Source organism: Notamacropus eugenii, chromosome 4 (genome assembly GCF_028372415.1).
Source record: "Notamacropus eugenii isolate mMacEug1 chromosome 4, mMacEug1.pri_v2, whole genome shotgun sequence".
NCBI lineage: Eukaryota > Metazoa > Chordata > Mammalia > Diprotodontia > Macropodidae > Notamacropus > Notamacropus eugenii.
In genome coordinates, this window is record NC_092875.1 from 27536240 (window position 1) to 27556889 (window position 20650).

General features: G+C 40.0%; 1 long non-coding RNA gene across 1 annotated transcript; it reads left to right on the forward strand.

Moving 5' to 3' along the window:
- The first annotated feature begins 1861 nt into the window (after nt 1–1861).
- On the forward strand, nt 1862–20438 carry LOC140499212 (uncharacterized). The gene is made up of 3 exons (XR_011965308.1): nt 1862–10016; nt 11302–11484; nt 18510–20438. It is a non-coding gene; the product is annotated as an uncharacterized lncRNA (long non-coding RNA).
- Nucleotides 20439–20650: the final 212 nt, after the last annotated feature.

The window sequence follows — 20650 nt, forward strand, 5'->3', positions numbered from 1 at the left end:
CCCCTCAAATTCTCATTCTTTGCTACCTCAAAGAGCTATAAATGTTTTTGTACATCTTTAGAGTTATTTTGCTTAGTGCTAATTGTTCCCTTAATTAATTCCCAAATTGTAACCTCTTCTTCTGATTCTCTGTTCTCCTCTTTCCCTGTCAAGTGAAATATATTTCTTTATACTGAGTGTGTGTGTGTATGCACACATATATATGTACATACACATGTGTATTCTTCTCTCCTCTGAGCAGTTCATCAAGAGTTAATCAAACCTCTCCCAAACTTTGTCTAGTTAAGATTCCCTCTATGACCTCTGATGATAATTGGATTCAGAGGGGATACTTGCATCATCCCTCCATACTAGAATGTAAGTAGTTTATCCTTATCATTGTTCATTTGGGTTTGCCCTTTTATGTTTTTCTTCAGTCCTGTGTTTGTGTTTTAAATACAGTTCTAGTCTTTTCTAATCTTTTCATCAGAAATGCTTGAAAGTTTTCTTTTTCATTAAAGATTACCTACCCGTCCCCGCTTCCCCCTGGTAGGATCATCCTCAGTTTTAGTGGTTAAGTATTCTTACTTATAAGCCTATATCCTTTGTTTCTGGAATATAATATTCTAAGCTCTCCATTCCTTTATAGAAGTGGCTGCTAAATCATGTGTGATTCTGACTGTGATTCCTCAGTACTTGAGTTCTTTCTTTCTGACTACTTGCACCTTTTTTTCTTTGACCCTAAGCTCTATATTTCAACTATAATCTCTATTTGGAGGATGGAGAGAAGGCAGACTATATTTGAAAACTCCTGAGAGTCCTGATTTTGGGTTTCTGTCAGGAGATGACCAGTGAACTATTTCTATTTCCACTTTGTTCTCTGCTTCTAAGAAACCTGGGAAGTTTCTTTAATGATTTTTATGAAATTATGTCTAGGTCTTTTTTTGGTCATGGCTTTCAATTAGTCTAATGATTCTTAGATTTTTTTCACTCCTCAATATGTTTCCTAGGTAAGTGATTTTTTTTACTATGAGATGTGCTACATTTTTTTTTCTATTTTTTCAGTCTTTTTGAGTTCTAATAGTCCTTGTTGCATGGAGCCATTGGTTTCTATTTGGGCTACTCTAATTTTCAGGGCAGCTGAAATGGATAGAACATCATGCCAGGAGTCAAGAAGACTCATCTTCCTGAGTTCAAATCCAGCATCAGACACTTACTAACTGTGTGACCCTGGGCAAATCACTTCAGCCTGTTTACCTCGGTTTCCTGATCTATTAAATGAGCTGGAGAAGAAAATGGCAAACATTCCAGTATCACTGCCAAGAAAAATCCAAATGGGGTCACAAAAATTTGGGTGGATACAACTGAACAACAACAAAATTTTCATGAAGTTTGTTGCTTGGGCAAGGTTTTGTACTTCTTGTGTCAAGCTGTTAATTCTCTTTCCTATTCTTTCTCCCACAGGTTTAATTTTTTCCCAATTTTCCTCTGGTACTCTCATTTTATTTATAAAAACAAGTTTAATTCTTTAAAAAAAATCTCTTGTTTCAACTCTTTCAGAAATTCTAGTTCTAACTTGTGCCCAAGCTATGTCATTCACTGAGAGTTTGCTTATAGATGTTTTGTAGCCATTTTCTTCTTTTTGGGTTCATGTGTTGGACATTACTCTCTCCATGATAGTTTTTTATAGTGAGATTATGTTTCTTTTGTTTGCTCATTCTTCCAGCTTCCCCACCCCCCCACCTTTGTATACTTCTGGAAGAAAACTCTAGACTGTTTCCGTTGCTGCTTTCTTGGTGTATTGAATGTTATGTTATTCCAGGAACACTCTCAGGATCAGCTCAGACTGGGTACTAGCAATCTTTCAGTGTTTCCAAGGTTGTCTTATCAGTGGCAAAGACAGATTGTTTAAACCCCTGGTCTGAGCTCTGTAACCTCCTGAACTGTTTTTGGGTGTGTGCAATGGTAGATACCTGGGGTCACTACTAACTACATATTCCCCATCAGTAATCTAGCCTGATTCTTCCCCTTTCCCAACAATGTTGAGAAATTAAACATCCCGTTCTCTTCTCAATAGAGCAGGGGAGCTTAAATTTTTTCTCCCCTTAAATAACTAAAGAATCGATGACTTCCTCAGTGTGGATATGCTCTCCACTGATACAGACATTGGGTAGTCTACATCAACCATTCTTCACTTTTTGTATGGTCTTTGTAAGTTGTTGTGGGAAAAAAAATTATTGGTGGCCAACTTGCTGATGATCTTCATCAAATTCAAGGAGGATGTTCTTAGATTGCATCTATCTATCTATCCATTTATCTGTCTATCTATCTGTCTTAAGTGTTCTCAACAGACCATCATCAATCAATTCTGAGGCCATTACTGTTTACCTCAGGTTGAAGTCAATCCCTCCTGAGCTGAACTTCCAGCTGAAGAAGAGGTTTTGAGGGCCATTAGACTCCTTTCATGTGGCAAAGCACCTGGTGCTGATTCTATTCCAGCTGAGATTTACGAAGTAGGGGGATCATTGCTCACATAGAAGTTGACTGAAAATTTTCAGGTTATATGGCAAGAGGAGGTTTTCCCCAGGAGTTCAAGGATACCTCCATTGTCCATCTCTATAAAGGTAAATGGAATAGATTGTCCTGCAACAATCACAGGGGGATCTCTCTCTTAGTCACTGCTGGCAAAATTCTTGCTAGAGTCCTACTTAATAAGCTGATCCTTCACCTGGAAGACTGTCATATACTTGAGAGCCAGTGTGGCTTCAGAAAGGGCCAAGGAACAGTCGATATGGTGTTTGCTGCATGACAACTCCAGGGGAAATGCCAGGAGCAGAACAGAGGTCTGTACACAATGTTTGCAGATCTGACCAAGGCCTTTGAGACTGTTAGTCATGAGGGCTTATGAAAAATTATGTCAAAATTTGGCTGCCTGGGGAAGTTCATCAGTATTGTACATCAATTTCATGATGGCATGTTTGCCCGGGTTTTGGATAGCGGACAATGCTCTCGTGCCTTTCTAGTCACTAATGGAGTGAAACAGGGCTGTGTGTTTGCTCCCATGCTTTTTAGCATGATGTTTTCAGTCATGTTGTCAAATGCTTTCAATGAGAATGAATATGGCATGAAGGTCAACTACCATACTGATGGTAAGTTCTTCAATTTGAAAAGGCTTTAAGCCAAGACCAAAGTGGAGGGAGTATTGGTGCATGATTTTCTGTTTGCAGATGATTGTGCACACAATGCAGACTCTGAAGCTGAGATGCAACAAAGTATGGATCACTTCCCTGCTGCCTGTGCTAATTTTGACCTAATAATTTACACCAAGAAAACACAGGTGCTCCATCAGCCACCACCACACCATCCATACATGGAACCATCGATTACAACAAATGGAGAAGTTTTGAATGCTGTGGATAAGTTCACTTGCGTTGGTAGTGTACTTTCCAGGGATGTACACATTGAGAATGAGGTTGATGCACGCATTGCCAGAGCTAGCTCAGTGTTTGGGAGGCTCCAAAGAAAAGTTTGGGAGAGAAGAGGTATTAGACTAACTACCAAACTGAAGATCTACAGAGCCATTGTGCTGACCTCGTTGTATGCCTGTGAAACATGGACAGTCTACCAGTGCCATGCCAGGAAACTGAATTGCTTCCATTTGAACTGTTAGGAAGATTCCGAGGATCACCTTTCAGAACTGAAGTCGTTGCTCGAACTGAACTGCCATGCATTGAAACTGTGCTTTAAAGAGCACAACTCCTATGGGCTGGTCACGTTGTTCGAATGCAAAATGTGTGCTTGTCAAAAAGTCTATTTTATGGAGAACTCTCATGGAGCAGGCAATCACACGGTAGTCAGAAGTGATACAAGGACGCTCTCAAGGTCTCTCTCAAGAACTTTGAATTTGACTGTGCAACATGGGAGATACTGGCACAGGACTGCTCAGCATGGTGTGCCCACATCAGAAAGGGTGATGTGCTCTATGAGCAAAGCAGAATTGAGATGGCACAAAGTAAATGTAGGATGTGCAAATTTGGAGTACCCACCCTAAAAATTCATAAGGACTGCCTGTGTCCAACCTGTGGTAGAGCATTCTGAGCTCATATTGGTCTGATCAGCCACAGTCAGAAACTTCACTTTATCATAGTGATGTCATTTTGGTCCTCCTCTTCAAAAAAGGACAACAACCAACCAACCATCTACCTATCCATCTGTCTATCCATCTGTCTTCTATCTAATCTATCTACCTACCTACCTACATACCTATGTACCTATGTACCTATGTACGTACCTATCTATCTATCTATCTATCTATCTATCTATCTATCTATCTATCTATCTATCTATCCATCTATCTTTGTCTGTCTCTCTCTCCTCCACCTCCCCCGCCCCCCACTTAAAATCTTCCCATCTTATCTGGACATGCTAGCACCTACTCTTTGGAACAATGTTTTAGCGTTCACATAAGACTTTAAGGTTTGTAAAGCAAACATATGCTACTCATTTGATCCTCGCAATCACCTTGGGAGGTAGGTGCCATTATAATCCCTTTTTTACAGTTGAAGAAACTGAGCCTGAGAAAAGTTAAATGATTTACCCAGAGTCACACAGCTAGTAAGTGTCTGAGGTGGGATTCAAACTGAGGTCTTCCCGACTCCAATCTTAACTTTGTATCTACTTAACCACTTATTTTTTCCAAAATGCTTTACAATTGTTATGTTGTTTGATCCTTACAACAACTCCTTGAGATAGGGACTATTTTTTCCCCATTTAACAGGAGTAATCTTTGAGATGTCAGACAGTTCCCAGGCTATAACTTTAGTTCTCTCCTCAGTTTCAGTTAAGTGCATCTTTAGGGGAGGGGAGTCCCTATAGCAACCAATGACAGAAAAGAGGTAGCCCAGTTGTAAGATGCCATTTATCCCTGAATAATACCCAGATATTGATTGTCATCAGCTGAACTCTCTTCTGCATTCTGCAGGTACCTCTAAGCCCCATTGCAAAGAGGTTGTACTAAATCCTCCCACCCTGAGCTATGTACAGTGTAAGGGAAACAGTTCTTTCTCTTTATATGCTATGAAGGGTGAGGGATGGCAAAGAAGAGAGTGAGTAATGGATTGCAAAATTCACCAAAACTTAGAGATTTTGCATGAGTGTTAATAAGAAAATGCAAATGACTGTCATTCTTTAGCTTGACAGAATTACCCAACACTTCAACATTTTTAAAGTAACATTTTAAAGCAATATAATGTTGAAAAGCAAAGTAACGACTAAAAATTGAAGCTAGGTTACCCTGAGTCAGAGTATGAAGGAGGATTTTAAGAAAGAGAGGATATTTTAAATGTTTTAAAGTAATATATAATAAGGGGGAAAAAAGCCTTCACCATCAGAGTGATTTTTTAAAAAAGATTGCCTCAAAATTAAATCTGGTTCCAAATTAATAAGACCTAGCATGTCTTCAGGAAATTAAAATATCTGATATGTTCATTAACATGAAGATTGCATAAACAATAATTTTCTTTAAAAATTTTGAAATTCTATAGGTCATCTCAGCTTGGGTTGAAGCAAAGTCAGAGAATTATTTCTATAACAGATTGCTTTCCTAAATGACCACTGTACACAACCATCATGTTTCAGGCAAACAGTTTCATAGGATCTTGGATCTAGAGCTAGAAAGGGTCTTAGAAATCATTGATTCTAACCCCAGCATTTAACAGATGAGGAAACTGAGGCCCAGGCAGGTTATGTGACTTGTCTAAAGTTATACATAGAATCATAGATTTAGAACTGGAAGGGACCTCAGAATCATTTACTTTAACTGCCCCTCCCTACCTCCTGCCTCCATTTTACGGATGAGGAGACTGAGTGACTTGTCCAAGGTCACACAAGTAGTAAGAGTCAAAGTTGGGGTTTGAACCCATGTTCTCTGACACTAGAACCGGGGAGCTTTCCAGACTACCACACATTGGCTTTTTAATTTTATTTTTAAAAATTCCCTGGGCAGTGGAAGGAAGTAGCATTTTTGGAGTAACAGAAGTTATCAAATATCAACAAGAATCGGTTAGCTAAATATCTGTTGTCTTCAGTCTGTGTGAATTAAATCTTTCATTAAAAAGTGACACTGTTTACCTCATTGCCAAATTTGAGTAAATTCTTTAACACACCTCCAAGGTTTTTTTCTGCCTCTCAGGTGATCTGAAATTCTAATTGGGATTCTATTTTGCTAATTTAACACATCAAAGGGCATCCCTGAAAACATTCCTGATTACATAATTCCAAATGCCATTGAACTGGTTGGCATATTTTGATAGTCACGAAACAGAATTCCATACATACATATTTCAGAATTTTCCATCTGTTTTAACACCAGGAAGAGTTTCAGTGGTAAGATCTTGATGTGCCAGAATAAGAGAACTTGGTGTAATCAAATTTTGCAAAATCAAAATCGTGTTATAGCTTTAAAAACAAAGATTGGGGCGGAAAGTTACTCTAAGTTTACAATAGTCTGTAAAAAAATAACTCATGACTTTATTTATTCAGTTCCTTCCCTGTTGTAATCAAAGGACAAAGCAATTTATAAGACCATAGATTTAGACCTAATAGGAACCTCAGAACCCATCTAATCTAACCCCTTCATTTTACAGAGGAGGAAACTGAGGCCCAGAGCGATATCCAGTGAGAGTTCTACCAGTAGTTAATAACAGAAATGAGATCTGTTGATTTAGAGCTATAAGAGTCATTTAATCTAGCATCTTTGTTTTACTTCTGAGGGAACTGAGACCCAGACAGGCTGACTTGCCCAAAGTCACATGGGTATTAAGTGTTAGAGTCAGGATTTGAATCCAGTCCCTCAGATTCTAAATCCAGTACTCTTTGTACTTTATCATACTGCCTCTCACAGTGAAAGGATCACATCAGCAATTATAGGAGAGCTTGGTTTTTGTCTCTAGACTCTTCTATGTCTAGACAAAGGTGAGGAACCTATGGCCCTGAGGGCACATGTGGCCCTCTAGATCCTAAAGTGCAGCTCCATGGATTCAGCCACCCCTGGTTTAAAACAGCAGGTTTAGAGTTACAAAGGACTTTAAATGTCATCTAATCCGACCCACTCGTTATGTTGTTCTTGTTGAGTTGTTTCAGTCTTGTTCTCTGTGACCCCATTTTTGGGGAGTTTTTCTGGCAAAGATACTGGTTTGCCATCTCCTTCTCCAGCTGATTTTACAGGAGAAAAAATGTTTAAAAATATTTTTTAAAAGTTTTAAAAATTTTTTACAGAGGAAACTGAGGGGTCATGTTGTGGAAAAAACTCATGGTTTTTCATAACTTAGCTCAAAATCTGGCACATAATAGATGATTAATAAATGTTTATTGATTGATTTCAACCTTGTGACTGTGGGCAAGTCACTGATCCTTTCTAAGCCTCAGTTTCCTTGTCTGTTCAAAGAAAGCAATAATATTTTTATTTCCTGTTTTCTAGAGTGAGTTGGGAGAGAAAGTTCTGAAAAGGGACGCTGCTATTTATTATTCCAGGACAGATATTTTACCAAAGCAGTAAGTGAACCTTTGTGACCCAGAACTAGTTAATACATTCATGAAGGGTTAATTCACTGATGAAGGGTTTCCTCACTAGGTCACCCTGCCCTCTACACAGAGCCAGACTCCAAAGGATTCTAGAATCTGAGCTAGAAGCTTCCTTAGCAGCCCAACCCCCTTATTTTATCAGTGATGGGGCTGAATCCCCAAGGGTCATATCTGGGCCTGGAACTCAGGTCCTCGTACTCCAAATAATGTTCTGTGTCTCAGAAATGGCCACCAGAACTTGGGTAACCAAAGCATAGAATTCAAAAATGGTAGACGTCAGAGGAACTTTATAGATGATCAGATTCAATGTCAGAAGACAGAGGCCTGATGTGACGTAATGCTGCCATTTCCACGGCTCTTAATTCACTGTGGGTGGGTGAACAGCTTCTCAGCTGTTTACCCATAAGATTGGACCTCATCAAAATGTAAGTGATATTTACTCATGACCTGACCTTAGGAACTGCCACTCTTGCGATCAATTTGTGCTTTGGGTAAAGATTATTAGTAGGATAGAAAATTACTCTAAGCCTTCAACATGAGGTAAGCAAGATGGGAAAACAATCCAACACAAAATCAGACCAGTTTATTGCTTTTGTATCCTTTGCATTTTCCTTCTTCTTCTTCTTCTTCTTTTTTTTTTTTAAAAAGGCCCCATGTAGGGTACACAGAAGAAATCACAGCTGGAGGCAAGGGATTTTTGAGAGCTTTGAGACATTGATTCTCAAGATGATTGGAAATCAGAGCGTGTTGCTGCCAATAACAGCTGACATTTAGAAAATGTTTATTTTCTGCAAACAACATGCATTTTCTCATTTGAATTTTACCAGAACTCTGTAGAGGAGGTGCTATTATTTCTACCTTATAGATGAGGTACCTGAGGCCAAGAAACGTCAAGTGATTTGTTCATGAGTTTTTTGAGGGGAAGATAATGAGTTTTGATCTGGACATGTTGAGTTTGAGATGCCTTTGGGACATCCAGTTCATTGGCGATGTGAGGCTAACTGGGGCTCAGGAGAAAGATCAGGTCTGGATAGATAGATTTGGGGAGCTGATGAGATGACCAAGTGAGAGAACAGAGAGGGAAAGGAGCCTCAGGATTGAGCCTTGGGTAACACTCATAGTTTCTTGTTGTGACCTGGCTAAAGATCAGCAAAGGAGACTGGGGAATGGTCACATAGGTAGAAGGAGAAGCATGAGAGAACAGTGTCCTTAATTTTTTTCAGTGAATAATGAAGCAAAGTCCTCATGTAAGAGGGGTAGTTGAGGAGGTGTCAAAGGAGACTTGAAAAGAAATAGAAAGGTTTGAAATAGCTCGTGCACTGAGTGAGATAGTGAATCAATCAAAGAAACATAAAAGGATTGCTCTTCTATAGTCAGGGCCCAGGTGAGGATACTGTAACATAAATTTTTAGGGAACTCATGCTGGAGAGTCATGAGGTTGGTGAGATATTCCAAAGGGCCAGCTGATTGGCACCCACTTTTCAGAAGTATTGATTATGTGTGTCCAGAGCAGGAGGTAAAAAATGTTTGTGGGAGGATAGAGAAGTTCATCAGAAGAGATGATGGCAACATGGGGTGCGAATATAGGTAAAAGGAATGTGAAATGTAGTCCGGGCTGGACCTAGCTAGATATAGTAAGCTAAGTGCATTTGTACTCATCAATCAAGCTCAGTCCCAGGAACTTATAGGTGTCTGAAACAAGATTTCAACCAAGATCTTTCTGATTGCAAGTCCATCTAGTATAAGGAGGTAGCAGGTCTTTGGCTAAATGATTTACAAATCCCATTCTCCCCCTATCCCTTGGGCTCATGGAGAGCAAGGGACATATAATAGAAGTAATGAGGTATTGTGTTACATGTTAATATTAATATCTTATTAACCTTTAAGGATGCATGATTACCTTTCTCTGATTGAATTTGAAGGGACCAGCTGAAAATTGGCCAAGTCCTTGGAAGTCTTTAAATAGCTAAATGTGGGTACAGTTAGAGAGTTTGGGTGACACATGGAGGAAACATCCAAATAGCTTTGAGGAAGGGGTCTTCTGGCAGCAAAGAAGAGAGCTGAATCGAGGAGAGGGAGAAATTTTCTCTCCTGCTCCCCCATTAGCAGTTCCTTATTATGGGCTGGACTAGATTGCCTGACTTCAGGCTTTTCTGGTTCAGGAGTATGCCAATTTCAACCTGGGTAATGGGTTAACTCTTTTTGATTTGATAAGATGAAAGTATTAGGGATAACAAGGTTTTGACAAATTGCTAACATATCAATATCTTATCATCTGTGTTTCTATCAACTGAGGAAGGAGAAGTGGAAGACACAAAAGTCCTTCCTTTCTTATACCGGTGGATACCTCTAGCATATCTGGTGAAGAATACCAACCAGAGTTACACAGAAAGAGAAGACATGGATGGATGTGGCACCCAAACCAACAAGATCATGGATTCATTGACACATTGGAGGTGTGTGACAATAGGAAGAAGTATATTTAGGATGACCAAAGCCAAAAGCCACTTCCACCAAAGATATCTAGGAGGTTGGAAGGTAAGGGCATGGATAGCTAGAACATAGATTACAGAGGCTTCTGCAATGAACAAGGGGACATTGCAATAACTTCTTCAATGTAGAGATTTCCTATTTGAAACTCCTCTGTGGTGTTGTGGACTTCCCAAAAGATGACAAGAAAAATGGATCGTTAACTTGTTGTTGTCATCGTTCAGTCATTCAGTCATGTCCAACTCTTTGTGACCTCATGGACCATAGCACACCAGGCCCTTCTATCCCCTACTATCTCTTGAGGTCTGTCCAAGTTCATGTTTGTTGTTTCCATGACACTATCCATCTCATCCTCTGCCATCCCCTTTTCCTTTTGCCTTCAATCTTTCCCAACATTGGAGGCTTTTCCATTGAGTCTTGTCATCTCATTATGTAGCCAAAGTGTTTAAGCTTCAGCTTCAGTATTTACCTTCCAGTGAATAGTCTGTTAATTTCTTTAAGTATTAACTGATCTGATCTCCTTGTTGTCCAGAAGACTCTCAAAAGTCTTCCAGCACCGCAATTCAAAAATGTTGATTCCACAGCACTTGGCTTTCCTTATAGTCCGATTCTCACAGCTGCCCATTGCTACTGGGAAACCCTTAGCCTTGACTGTATGGGCCTTTGTCAGCAAGGTGATGTCTCTGCTTCTTAGTCTGCTGTCCAAATTTGCCATAGCTTTCTTTCCAAGGAGCAGGCGTCTTTTAATGTCATGGCTGCAGTTGCTATCTGCAGTGACCTTTGAACCCATTAACTAAGATGATAATAATAATAACTAACCTTTAGACAGCAGTTTAAGGTTTGCAAAGTGCTTTACGTATGCTGTCTTATTTGACTTGATCTTCATAGCAATCCTACGAGGTAGGTACTATTGTTATCTGCAGTTTCAGATGAGGAAATTGAGGTTGAGAGAGACCAAGTGACTTGACCAGAGACACACAGTGCCTCAGCATCTGAGGCAGGATTAGAACCCAGGACTTCCTGACTCTGAGTCTAGTACACTATCCACTGCATCACTTAAATGCTAATCTATCCAGAGTAATACAGATTCAAGGGTATTTGGGGCTAAGATTTCATGTGGATGCTCAGAAACAGTGTGTCAGTTGCATGCTTTTCTATCATTTTGAGTAATTTGATTATAATTTCCTTAGTGTTAACCTTTAAGGACAGCTCTTACTAATACAACCACTCTAATACCCATCTATCTTGCAGTTGCTATTATGCAAATGAGGAATTCCAGAGCAGCTCTGAGTCAGGATGAGTAATATTAATGATGACGCCCCTCTGCCATTAGCACGCGGATTTCTGCATTCCTAGACTACAAATATCAATCTTCGCATGCTACACTTAATGGGCTTGTGTTCTTCATGCAGCAGAACAGATGTGTGCAAATGGGTATGTGTTCCTTGGACCATGAAACAGAAAGACAATATAATCAGGCTCTATATTGAAAAAAAAGTTAATAAAAGGGGACTGCCAGGCCTACAGGACTAGGGTTGGATTTCTTAAATATGATTGACATTTATTAAGTATCTGTTATGCGCAAAGCATTGTGCTAGGCACTGGTAATACCCAAATGAAAAGGACCTACTCCATGCCTTCAGAGAATTGACGGTTTACCCAGGAGTGATATGGCAAGTGTGGTTGAGGGTGAAATGAGGTAGACAAACCAAGTGCTCTAACAATATTTCAGAAGAGAGAGAGAGATAGAGATAGAGATAGAGATAGAGAGAGAGAGAGAGAGAGAGAGACAGAGACAGAGACAGAGACAGAGACAGAGAGACAGAGAGAGAGACAGAGAGAGAGACAGAGTCAGAGACATGCACACAGGGAGAAATGGAGGGAGAGATAGAGATAGAGAGGCCGAGACAAAGGCAGACAGAGACAGAGACAGTCAGAGAGAGAGACAAAAAGACAGAGAACAGGAGTGAGAGAGATAGGAGGGAGAGAGAGACTGGATAAAGTGGCTGAGACAGAGAGAATGCTATTAGCTGGACAGGTCAGAGGAAACGACTGAGGTGGTGAAGGAGGAGGTGGTAGCCAAGCTGAGTCTTGAAAGCTGATTCTGAAAAGCTGAGAGGAGCAAGGACGGCATTCTAGGCATGAGGGACTGCCTGTGCAAATTCGTGGAAAGGAAGAGCCAGCAAGACTTGTCAGGTGATAACCAGTACTTTGTCAGTACTGTTCAGTGTGTTAAGGTGGAAGAGGAGAAATATGTTGGCCAGGTAATAAACAGGTGCCAGAGAATTGGGAACCTTAAATACCATGCTACTTCTTAAGGATACTGTTTCCTTCAAAACTGCTAAAACACCTGCACAGAGCCATTCTTGCCTCCTCCCCACCAACATCTGCCTTGCATTTATTTTATACTTTGTACTGAGAAAGACTTTGTGGCCTGGTGGCTGGTGCATCAGCTTTGAAGCTACAAAGATCTGGGTTCACTTTCTGTTTCTCACATATACCCTGACGTGTGACCCTGAGCAAGGAACTTTCTGGGCAGCTTGGATTGCCCAGCTGTAGAGAAGGTGATGAATGGCACCGATAGACTGTTTCCTCACCTAGGAAGTTTCTTATCCTAAGGAAATTCCAGGCCTGATCACTTTCCCGATTTCGTTTTGTGTGTAGTGATTTACATTGTCTCCCTTCAGATAACATGCACTCCTTTAGGACAGGGATTGTTGCCTTATTTGTGTCTTTGTTCCCCTAGCTCCTGTCATAGCACATGGAAGTAGCAGGTTCTTGACACTTGTTTGGGTCAGCTAGGTGTTGCGGTGTTTAGAGCTTGTGCTTAGAGTCCGGAAGACTCAAGTTCAAATATGGCCTCAGACACTTGCTAACTGTGTAACTTTGAGCAAGTCACTTTACCCTGTTTGCCTCAGTTTCCTCATCTGTTAAATGAACCAAGGAAAGAAATGACAAACCACTCCACTGTCTTTGCCAAGAAAATCCCAAAGGGGATTACAATGAGTTTCAGTCACAGCAACAAATGTTTATTCATTGACTGAATGACAGTCAGATCCTTGAGAACAGGGAAGGTACTTATGTAGAGAACTGAACCAGGAAATTGCCCAGTCAACCTAATGTATTCACAGGGAATTGAAGCTTTGTTCAAGACTTTGTATCTTTCTTTGGAGGTATGGATAGGCCTCTTGGTATCTCTTGGAGAATAGACTTTGCTGATGGGAGATGAATTGGTTGGTTCTTCCCACTGTAGAACAGTTAACTGTCAAAGTGGATAGAATATTGGACATCAGGAGGACCTGAGTTCAAATCCTCCCTGGCACAGTACATCTTGTGTAGCTAAAAGTTAGTTACTCTGGGCTTCAGAGAGTGGTTGTGTCTTAGAGGGGTCATGTTGGGTACATGGGTCTGGTCTTCAGCTTTGCAACCTCAGGAACTACATTTAATCTTTTCAATTTAGTAGACATTTTATTAAGTTACTTCTGTGCTAAGTTAAATACGACCTAGTCTCTGTCCTTATAAAGAACGGTGAGTGGGAATGGATAAGGAGCTGGACTTGGAAAAAGACTTGGTTTCAAGTCTTACCTGTGACATAGAGTGACTGTGTGATCTTGGACAAGGCACTTAAGCCATCATCCTGGCTCAAACCCTCATCATCTCATGCTGGGGTTATTGCAAAAGCCTTCTGGCTGGTCTCCCTGCCTCAAGTCTCTCCTCGGTCCAGTCTACCTGTTCAAGTGATCTTCCTCAAGTAAAAATCACTCCCAGACTCACTGAACTCCAGGGGCCTCCAGATTCAAATAGAAAATTCTCTTTTTTGACTTCTAAAGCTCTTTGTAACCTAGCTTCTTTCAACCTTCCCAGTCTTTATGTACCTTGCTCCAATTTGTATACTTTATGATCCAGTGACTGTTTCTTGCACAAGAATGCTAGACATTTCACTGTCCTTCATGGCTCCTTATCTCCCCGCTGGCTTCCTTATCTTCCTTCAGCTGCCAGGTAAAACCCCATCTTCTGCAAGGACTGTTTACCAGGCTCCTTAATGTTAGTACCTCCCTCTGTTGAGTCTTTCCAACTTAGCCTGTCAGTAGCTTGTTTATCCATAGAGGTTGGCATCTTGTGTCTCCCATTAGACTGGGGGCAATTTGAGGGTAGGGACTATTTTTGTCTCCTTTTTGTATCCCAGGAGCTTCACTCTTAATAAAGACTTGTTGGCTTGACTTGATTTCACTCTCAGTGCTAGGTAACCCTCTAAAATGAAAAATGACTAAGAAGGTACCACTTTGCAATGGTAGGGGGGAATCTTCTCATCAGAGAGTTTCTTCTATGAGTGATATCACAAATAGTGTCCCTTTCCCCATTCTTATCTCTGCCCTTAGGGGATGGACAGTCATGGACAGTAGAAAATGACCCTTGCCTAGATAACTACAACACATATCATGTACTAAGTCCTTAAAAGAGGTATAAACAGGTTACTGGGCAAAGTCTTTGGCCTAAGGTATCAAGATCTAGGGAACTGATTTTTTGCTTCCCAGCCATACAAGAATTCTTGATAAATCACAAATGGCAGCTTATTAATCTGAAGTAGGAAATATAGCTGCCAAGTTTATTGAATATGCATGTCAGCTGGCCAGAACAACTCTCTTCCCAGTAGGAAAGTCTATTTAAGATGTTGAAAATTTGTTTTAAATAAAAGGTTGTTTTGTAAGCATAGGACTAGGAAGAGGGAAAAATAGGGGGAGGGTGATTGTGTACTACAACTAAGTGAAACTTTTAATGTTGTTTTTCATAAATGTACCTGTTGTAATGCCAGGAAAACTTGCTCATTATGGCTTATAGATATTTTCTTTATGATAGATCATATGTAAGGCTTATATCTTCCAGTGGACAGCGATAGGGATGCAATTTTCAAACCGTGCCTAGGGCAAACTGATACCTTGCCCCAGCTCTGGCAGAGTGAAGGGGCTGAGTTAGAATAATGAATATTACCATCAAACCATCATGGTCTGATGAACCTGTTTTCATTTTGTGATGGCTCCCCACTGGAAAGTCATCAGGGTAATCACTCTATCTACTTCATCACCTTGCTACCCCAGACATACACTACGTGTTTTCATATAGTTATATCCTTGGTCATTATCCATGAGTGTTCCACTTTCGTGTTCACAAACTCCAAAATTCCTTTATCTGGTCATCATATTTTATCATTCCTTGGTCATTGCTATTCCCTCTGCCTAATGATCTTCATTATGACCCCCATTCGCTCTACTCCTCTCTCCTTTTCTAGGTCACTACCCCTGTTCTGACTCTACTTTCCTTCCTCCCCATCTCTATCCCTTAATGAACCAGCTCAGTTCCACACAGTCATCTTCTCTCAAATTCTTTGCTCCCTTGATCTATCACCAGTTATATCTTGCAAACTCCCAGCCATAGATTCCACTCACCATCCATGTCATTCCCTGCTCAAGGGAGCTAGAGGAAATCATGAAAGTGTTGATTAAATTCACCACCTATTTATGCTGTCTAATCTCAAATGGGCCCTCACTGTAGCTAAACAAATATTCTCTTCCTCCCTAAACATTATCTTGCTATCCACAATGGCTTTTCAAAATGTTTGTTTCTCTTAATTTAATACCCATTCCTCGCCATCCTTTCAGCTGAGGACCTTGCTTATACTTCACCACAAAATGAGGCCATTCTCACATCATTCAGAGATCTTCCCTCACTATCTCTTCCTTTCCTTTGGTCTCAGATGAAGAGATGTTCCTTCTATTGGCCAAATCCAGCCCCTCTCAGCACCCTTGATCCTGTCCTGTCTAGTCTTGTGCAATAGATTTCTCCATTCTATAATCTTCAATCCCTATCTACTACCTCTTTGTATGCTGTCTTCAAACTGCCACCTGGCTCCCCCTTCTTAAAAAACCCTCACTTGATCCAATTGTCTCCAGTAGCTTTCACCTGAACTCCTTCTCCCCCTTTGTGGCTAAACTCCTTGAGAAAGCTATCTACATTTCTTCCATTTCCTCTCTTCTCACTCACTTTTAAGTCTTCTACAGTCTGGCTTCTGACTTTATCATTCACATGAAACTCTTTCTTCAAAGTTACCAATAATATTTTAACAATGGCCTCTTTGAATTTTCATCCTTTTGGACCTCTCTTCAGTCTTTGACTTTGTCGATCACCCTTTATATGCTCACCTCATATCACCCTGTATATGATCTCCTCTCTAGGTTTTATGACATTACTTCATCCTATTTCTCCTCCTACCTATCTGACCTCTCCACAGTATCCTTTGCTGGATCTTCATCCAAGCCCACTAAGTGTGGGTATCCCCCAAGGCTCTGTCATGGTCCTCCTTTCGTTTTACCCTATACAGTCTTACTTGGTGATCTCATGAACCTCCATGAGTTCTACTATCATCTCCAAGGAGATGATTCTCAGCCCTAATCTTGTCTGTGCTAAAATCACACTGGATTTGGTTATCTTGAACTGGATGTCCTGTAGGTATCTCTAACTGAACATGTTCAAATGGACTTCATTATCTCTTCTCCAAAACTCTCCCTTCTCCCAAATTTACCTTTCACTATTGAAAGAACCATTTTCCTTACAGTCACACAGGTCCATAGCCTGGTGGTCATCCTCAACTCCTCATTCACTCTCATATTACATATCCGATTCTTTCCCAAATCTTTTCATTTCTACCTCCATATCATTCTACTATATGTTCACTTCTCTCTACTCACTCTAGTTCAGGCCCTGAGTCTCTCCAACATGGTCTATAGTCGTTTGTCTTGTATCTTTGCCTCAAACCTCTTTCAGTTCTAATCCATCCCCTACTTTAGAAAAATCACAAGGTGATTTTTCTAAAGCAGTAGTCTGACCATGTCACTCCCCCCAACTCACTGAATTCCCCGTCACTTCCAGAGAAAAATAAAAAATCCTCTTTGGGCATTTACCGCTTTTCATAGCCTGACTTCTTCCTACCTTTTCAATATTCCTACACTTTACTGTTCTCAGTGAACTCTCCTATTTAGTAACTCTGGCTTTCTTGTTGGTTCTGGAGCCTAACGCTCTATATCCCATCTCTGTGTACTTTGCCCCTTATCTGGAATGCTCTGACTCCTTATTTCCATCTTTTTGTTTTCTTCAAGACTTAACTCAAATGCCACCTTCTTCAGGAGGTCATTCTGGGACCCCTTATTAGGATCCTTTCCTTCTGACTCTACCTTTTAACTGCTTTTTATATCTCTAGTAAATACCTGGTTATTGATATGTTGTCTCCCCCTTTAGAATATAGGATCCTTCAGGGCAAAGGTTGTTTTTGCCTTGATTTCTATCCCACAGAGCCCAGTATATAGTAGATGCTTAATAAATGCTCGTTGATTGACTATTTGACTCCAATTCAGTGTTCTATGCACTACACCATTCTGCCTCTTGAACTATTTAGTTGGAGAGGTTGCACTGGGAACAGATGGAACATGTGCCTATTCCAATGAAATCACTGATCCTTGAGCTATAAGCATCTTTTCAATGTCATCTCTTACAGCTAAAATGTGCTTCTGCCAAATCACAGAACAGTTCATACTCTCTGCCCACTTCAAGGCCCAAGGTAAAATTTATCATTTCCGGTAGGACCTCCTTGATAAACAAACAGATTTCAAACTCTCTTCTGTTTTGTCTCCTTAGCACTTATGGACCGCATGAATTTGTATTTATTCAATTAAATTCAATTACCATGTATTGATAAGCACCTGCTATGTGCTCAGCACCAAGTTGTGAAGGCAAGAATAAGATGATTCCTGACCTAGATGACAGATTTTAGAGCTAGAAGGGACCTTAGAGGCCACTGGGTACAGCTCCATCATTTTGTCAATAAGGAAATTGAGACAGGATCGTTAAGTAACTTGTCCTGTACCACACAACTAGTAACATGTGAGGCAGGGATAGGACCCAGGTCTTCTTGATTCTGAGTCTGGTTCCCTATCCAATCTGCCTGTGGAGAGGTATGTTGGTGGATTACACTGGATGTAGAGTCAGGAAAATGAAATTCAAATCCTACCTCAGATGTTTACCAGCTCTGTGACCCTAAATAATCAGCCTCTCTATGCCTCAGTTTCCTCAACTGAAAAAATGAGGTCATTAAGTGATCCATTCAATCCAGCTCTAAAGTATATGATTCTATGATCATACTATCTTTCTGGACCTTAAGGAGCTTACTTATTGGGGAAGCAACATATATGCGAGCAAGTCAGTCCAAATTATAAATCAAATTGGCACTTGCTCACACAGAGGATACAGCCTATGATTTGGAGTCCTAAATAGGAATAATAAATAATAGCACCTACCTCATAGAGTTGTTATGAAGATCAAGTTAATTTACAGATGTAAAGTGTTTTGCAGTCCTCAAAGTACTGTATAAATGCTAATCTTATTATTATTATATTTTATTTTTTTCATAGACTTCTATTTCCAAAAAACTCAATGCTAAGCCATCAGCCTATGAGTGATGAGCCTCATCTTACTTACTGAGTCTGTTTCTCAAAATAAAGAATTTCCAGCACCATTTTCAATGCTTCTCGACATGGGAGAAATTGATGGATATTGTAGACCACTGGAATAACCTTCAAGAAACTAGGTCACCCCTACTTGTGCAAAAATACTTATAGCAGCTCTTTTTGTGGTGGCGAAGAATTGGAAATCAAGGAAATGTCCATCAATTAGGGATTGGTGATATAGGATTGTGATGGAATACTCTTGTACTATAAGAAACGATGAACAGAGGGATTTCAGAAAAACCTGGCAAGACCTATATGAACTGATGCAGAGTGAGGTGAGCAGAACCAGGAGATCATTGTACACAGTAACAACAATATTGTTGAGGATGATCAAATGTGAAAGACTAAGCTACTTTGATCAAGACAATGATTCAAGACATTTCTGAAGGACCCATGATGAAAAATGCTGTTCACCTTTAGAGAGAGAACTTATGAACTCTGAATGCAGATCAAATCATATTTCTAAAAAACCTTTATTTTTTTTGTCCGTTTTCTTTTGAAATATGGAGAATATGGAAATATGTTTTGTATGACTTCACATGTACAATTGGCATAAAATTGCTTGTCTTCTTAAGGAGGGGAGAGGAGAAGGAGGGAGAGAAATTAAAACTCAAAATTTTGAAAACTGTCAAATTTTTTTACATGTAATTGATAAATATTAAATGAAATAAATAAAAATATATCAAAAAAGAAACCAGTTCACATCCACACCATGGAAGAACTTGATGTAGATTGGAGACCATTGGAATAACCTCCAAGAAACCAGGTCACCTCCATACCATGAAGAGTTATCAGAGGAAGGCCTGTGAATCATGAAGACACAGAATTGCCAAAGAATCTAAATTGTGGCTCACTGATGAGGCAGTGGAGAGATGGATAATAGGCTATGATGTATTGCTAACAATAACTGGAAAGAGGATAGCATTCAAAAGATGTAGAACCAGATGGTGGTTGGTCCTGTAGTAAGAGTGAGGGGAGACAGATAACTTATGTGTTACACTGGGTAATGTAAAGACCCAGGAAGCCCCTCCCCTACTTCATGGGGTAGACTCTACCGTGTAAATTTTGTCAGAGCATGTGAAGTCAACCAGAATGAGAGAACATGGCATAGGTTTCAATCTGTACCATTTGAGGAAGTACCCACATTGATAAAGTATCCAATCCATTCAAATACTGAAGTTGACATGAATGAATGATAGTCATTTATTATGTGTGAAGCACTATTCTTATACCTGGGGATACAAATGGAAAAATTAAGACTGACAAGGAACCCACACTTAATTAGGAGGATATAAGACACATAGCTAAGATAATTGATCAATCAAGCATTTATTAAGCACCTACTATGTACTAGGCACTAGAAATATAAAAACAAAATGAAACACTTCCTGCCCTAAAAGAATTTGTGTTCTATTGAGAACACAATATGTGTGCATGAGAAAATATACCCAATATATGCAACATAAGGAGAGGGTAATTTTGGCCGGAGAGGTAGTAGCAGCTGGGAGTAGGGGCATCAGTACAATCATTTAATGTAGATGATACTTGAACTGAACCTTAAAGGAAACTAGAGGGAAAAACGATGTGACTTTCAAAAAGTTGCTAAGTACTCCCCCCTCCCTATGAAGGCCAATGAGCTCCGTTCAAATGCGATGACCAACGATGATTTAAAAGAACAAATGATGAAGCACACCTCTCTTCTGTGAGAGGAGGGTGAGGTTGAGGAGGGGACAAGGTAACCGAATGTTGTTTATGATTACAGACAGGGTGACTGTGTTGGGTTGGTTTTGCTTAACTAAAATTTTTAATTGGTTAGGGGTGTTAATTGAGTAACACAAAAACATAAATAAAACTTTAAAAATATCAGTAAAATGGGATTGGTAAGGCTTTTTCATTCATATATAGCTCCTCAATTAGATTTTAAGCTCCTCAAAGGCAGAGACCATGTCTCCTATTTCTTTTGTATCTCCCAACAGGACCTAGGACAGAGGTCTATGTGTGGTAAGCTTTTCATTAATGTTATTGATTGACTAACAGACTAGCAG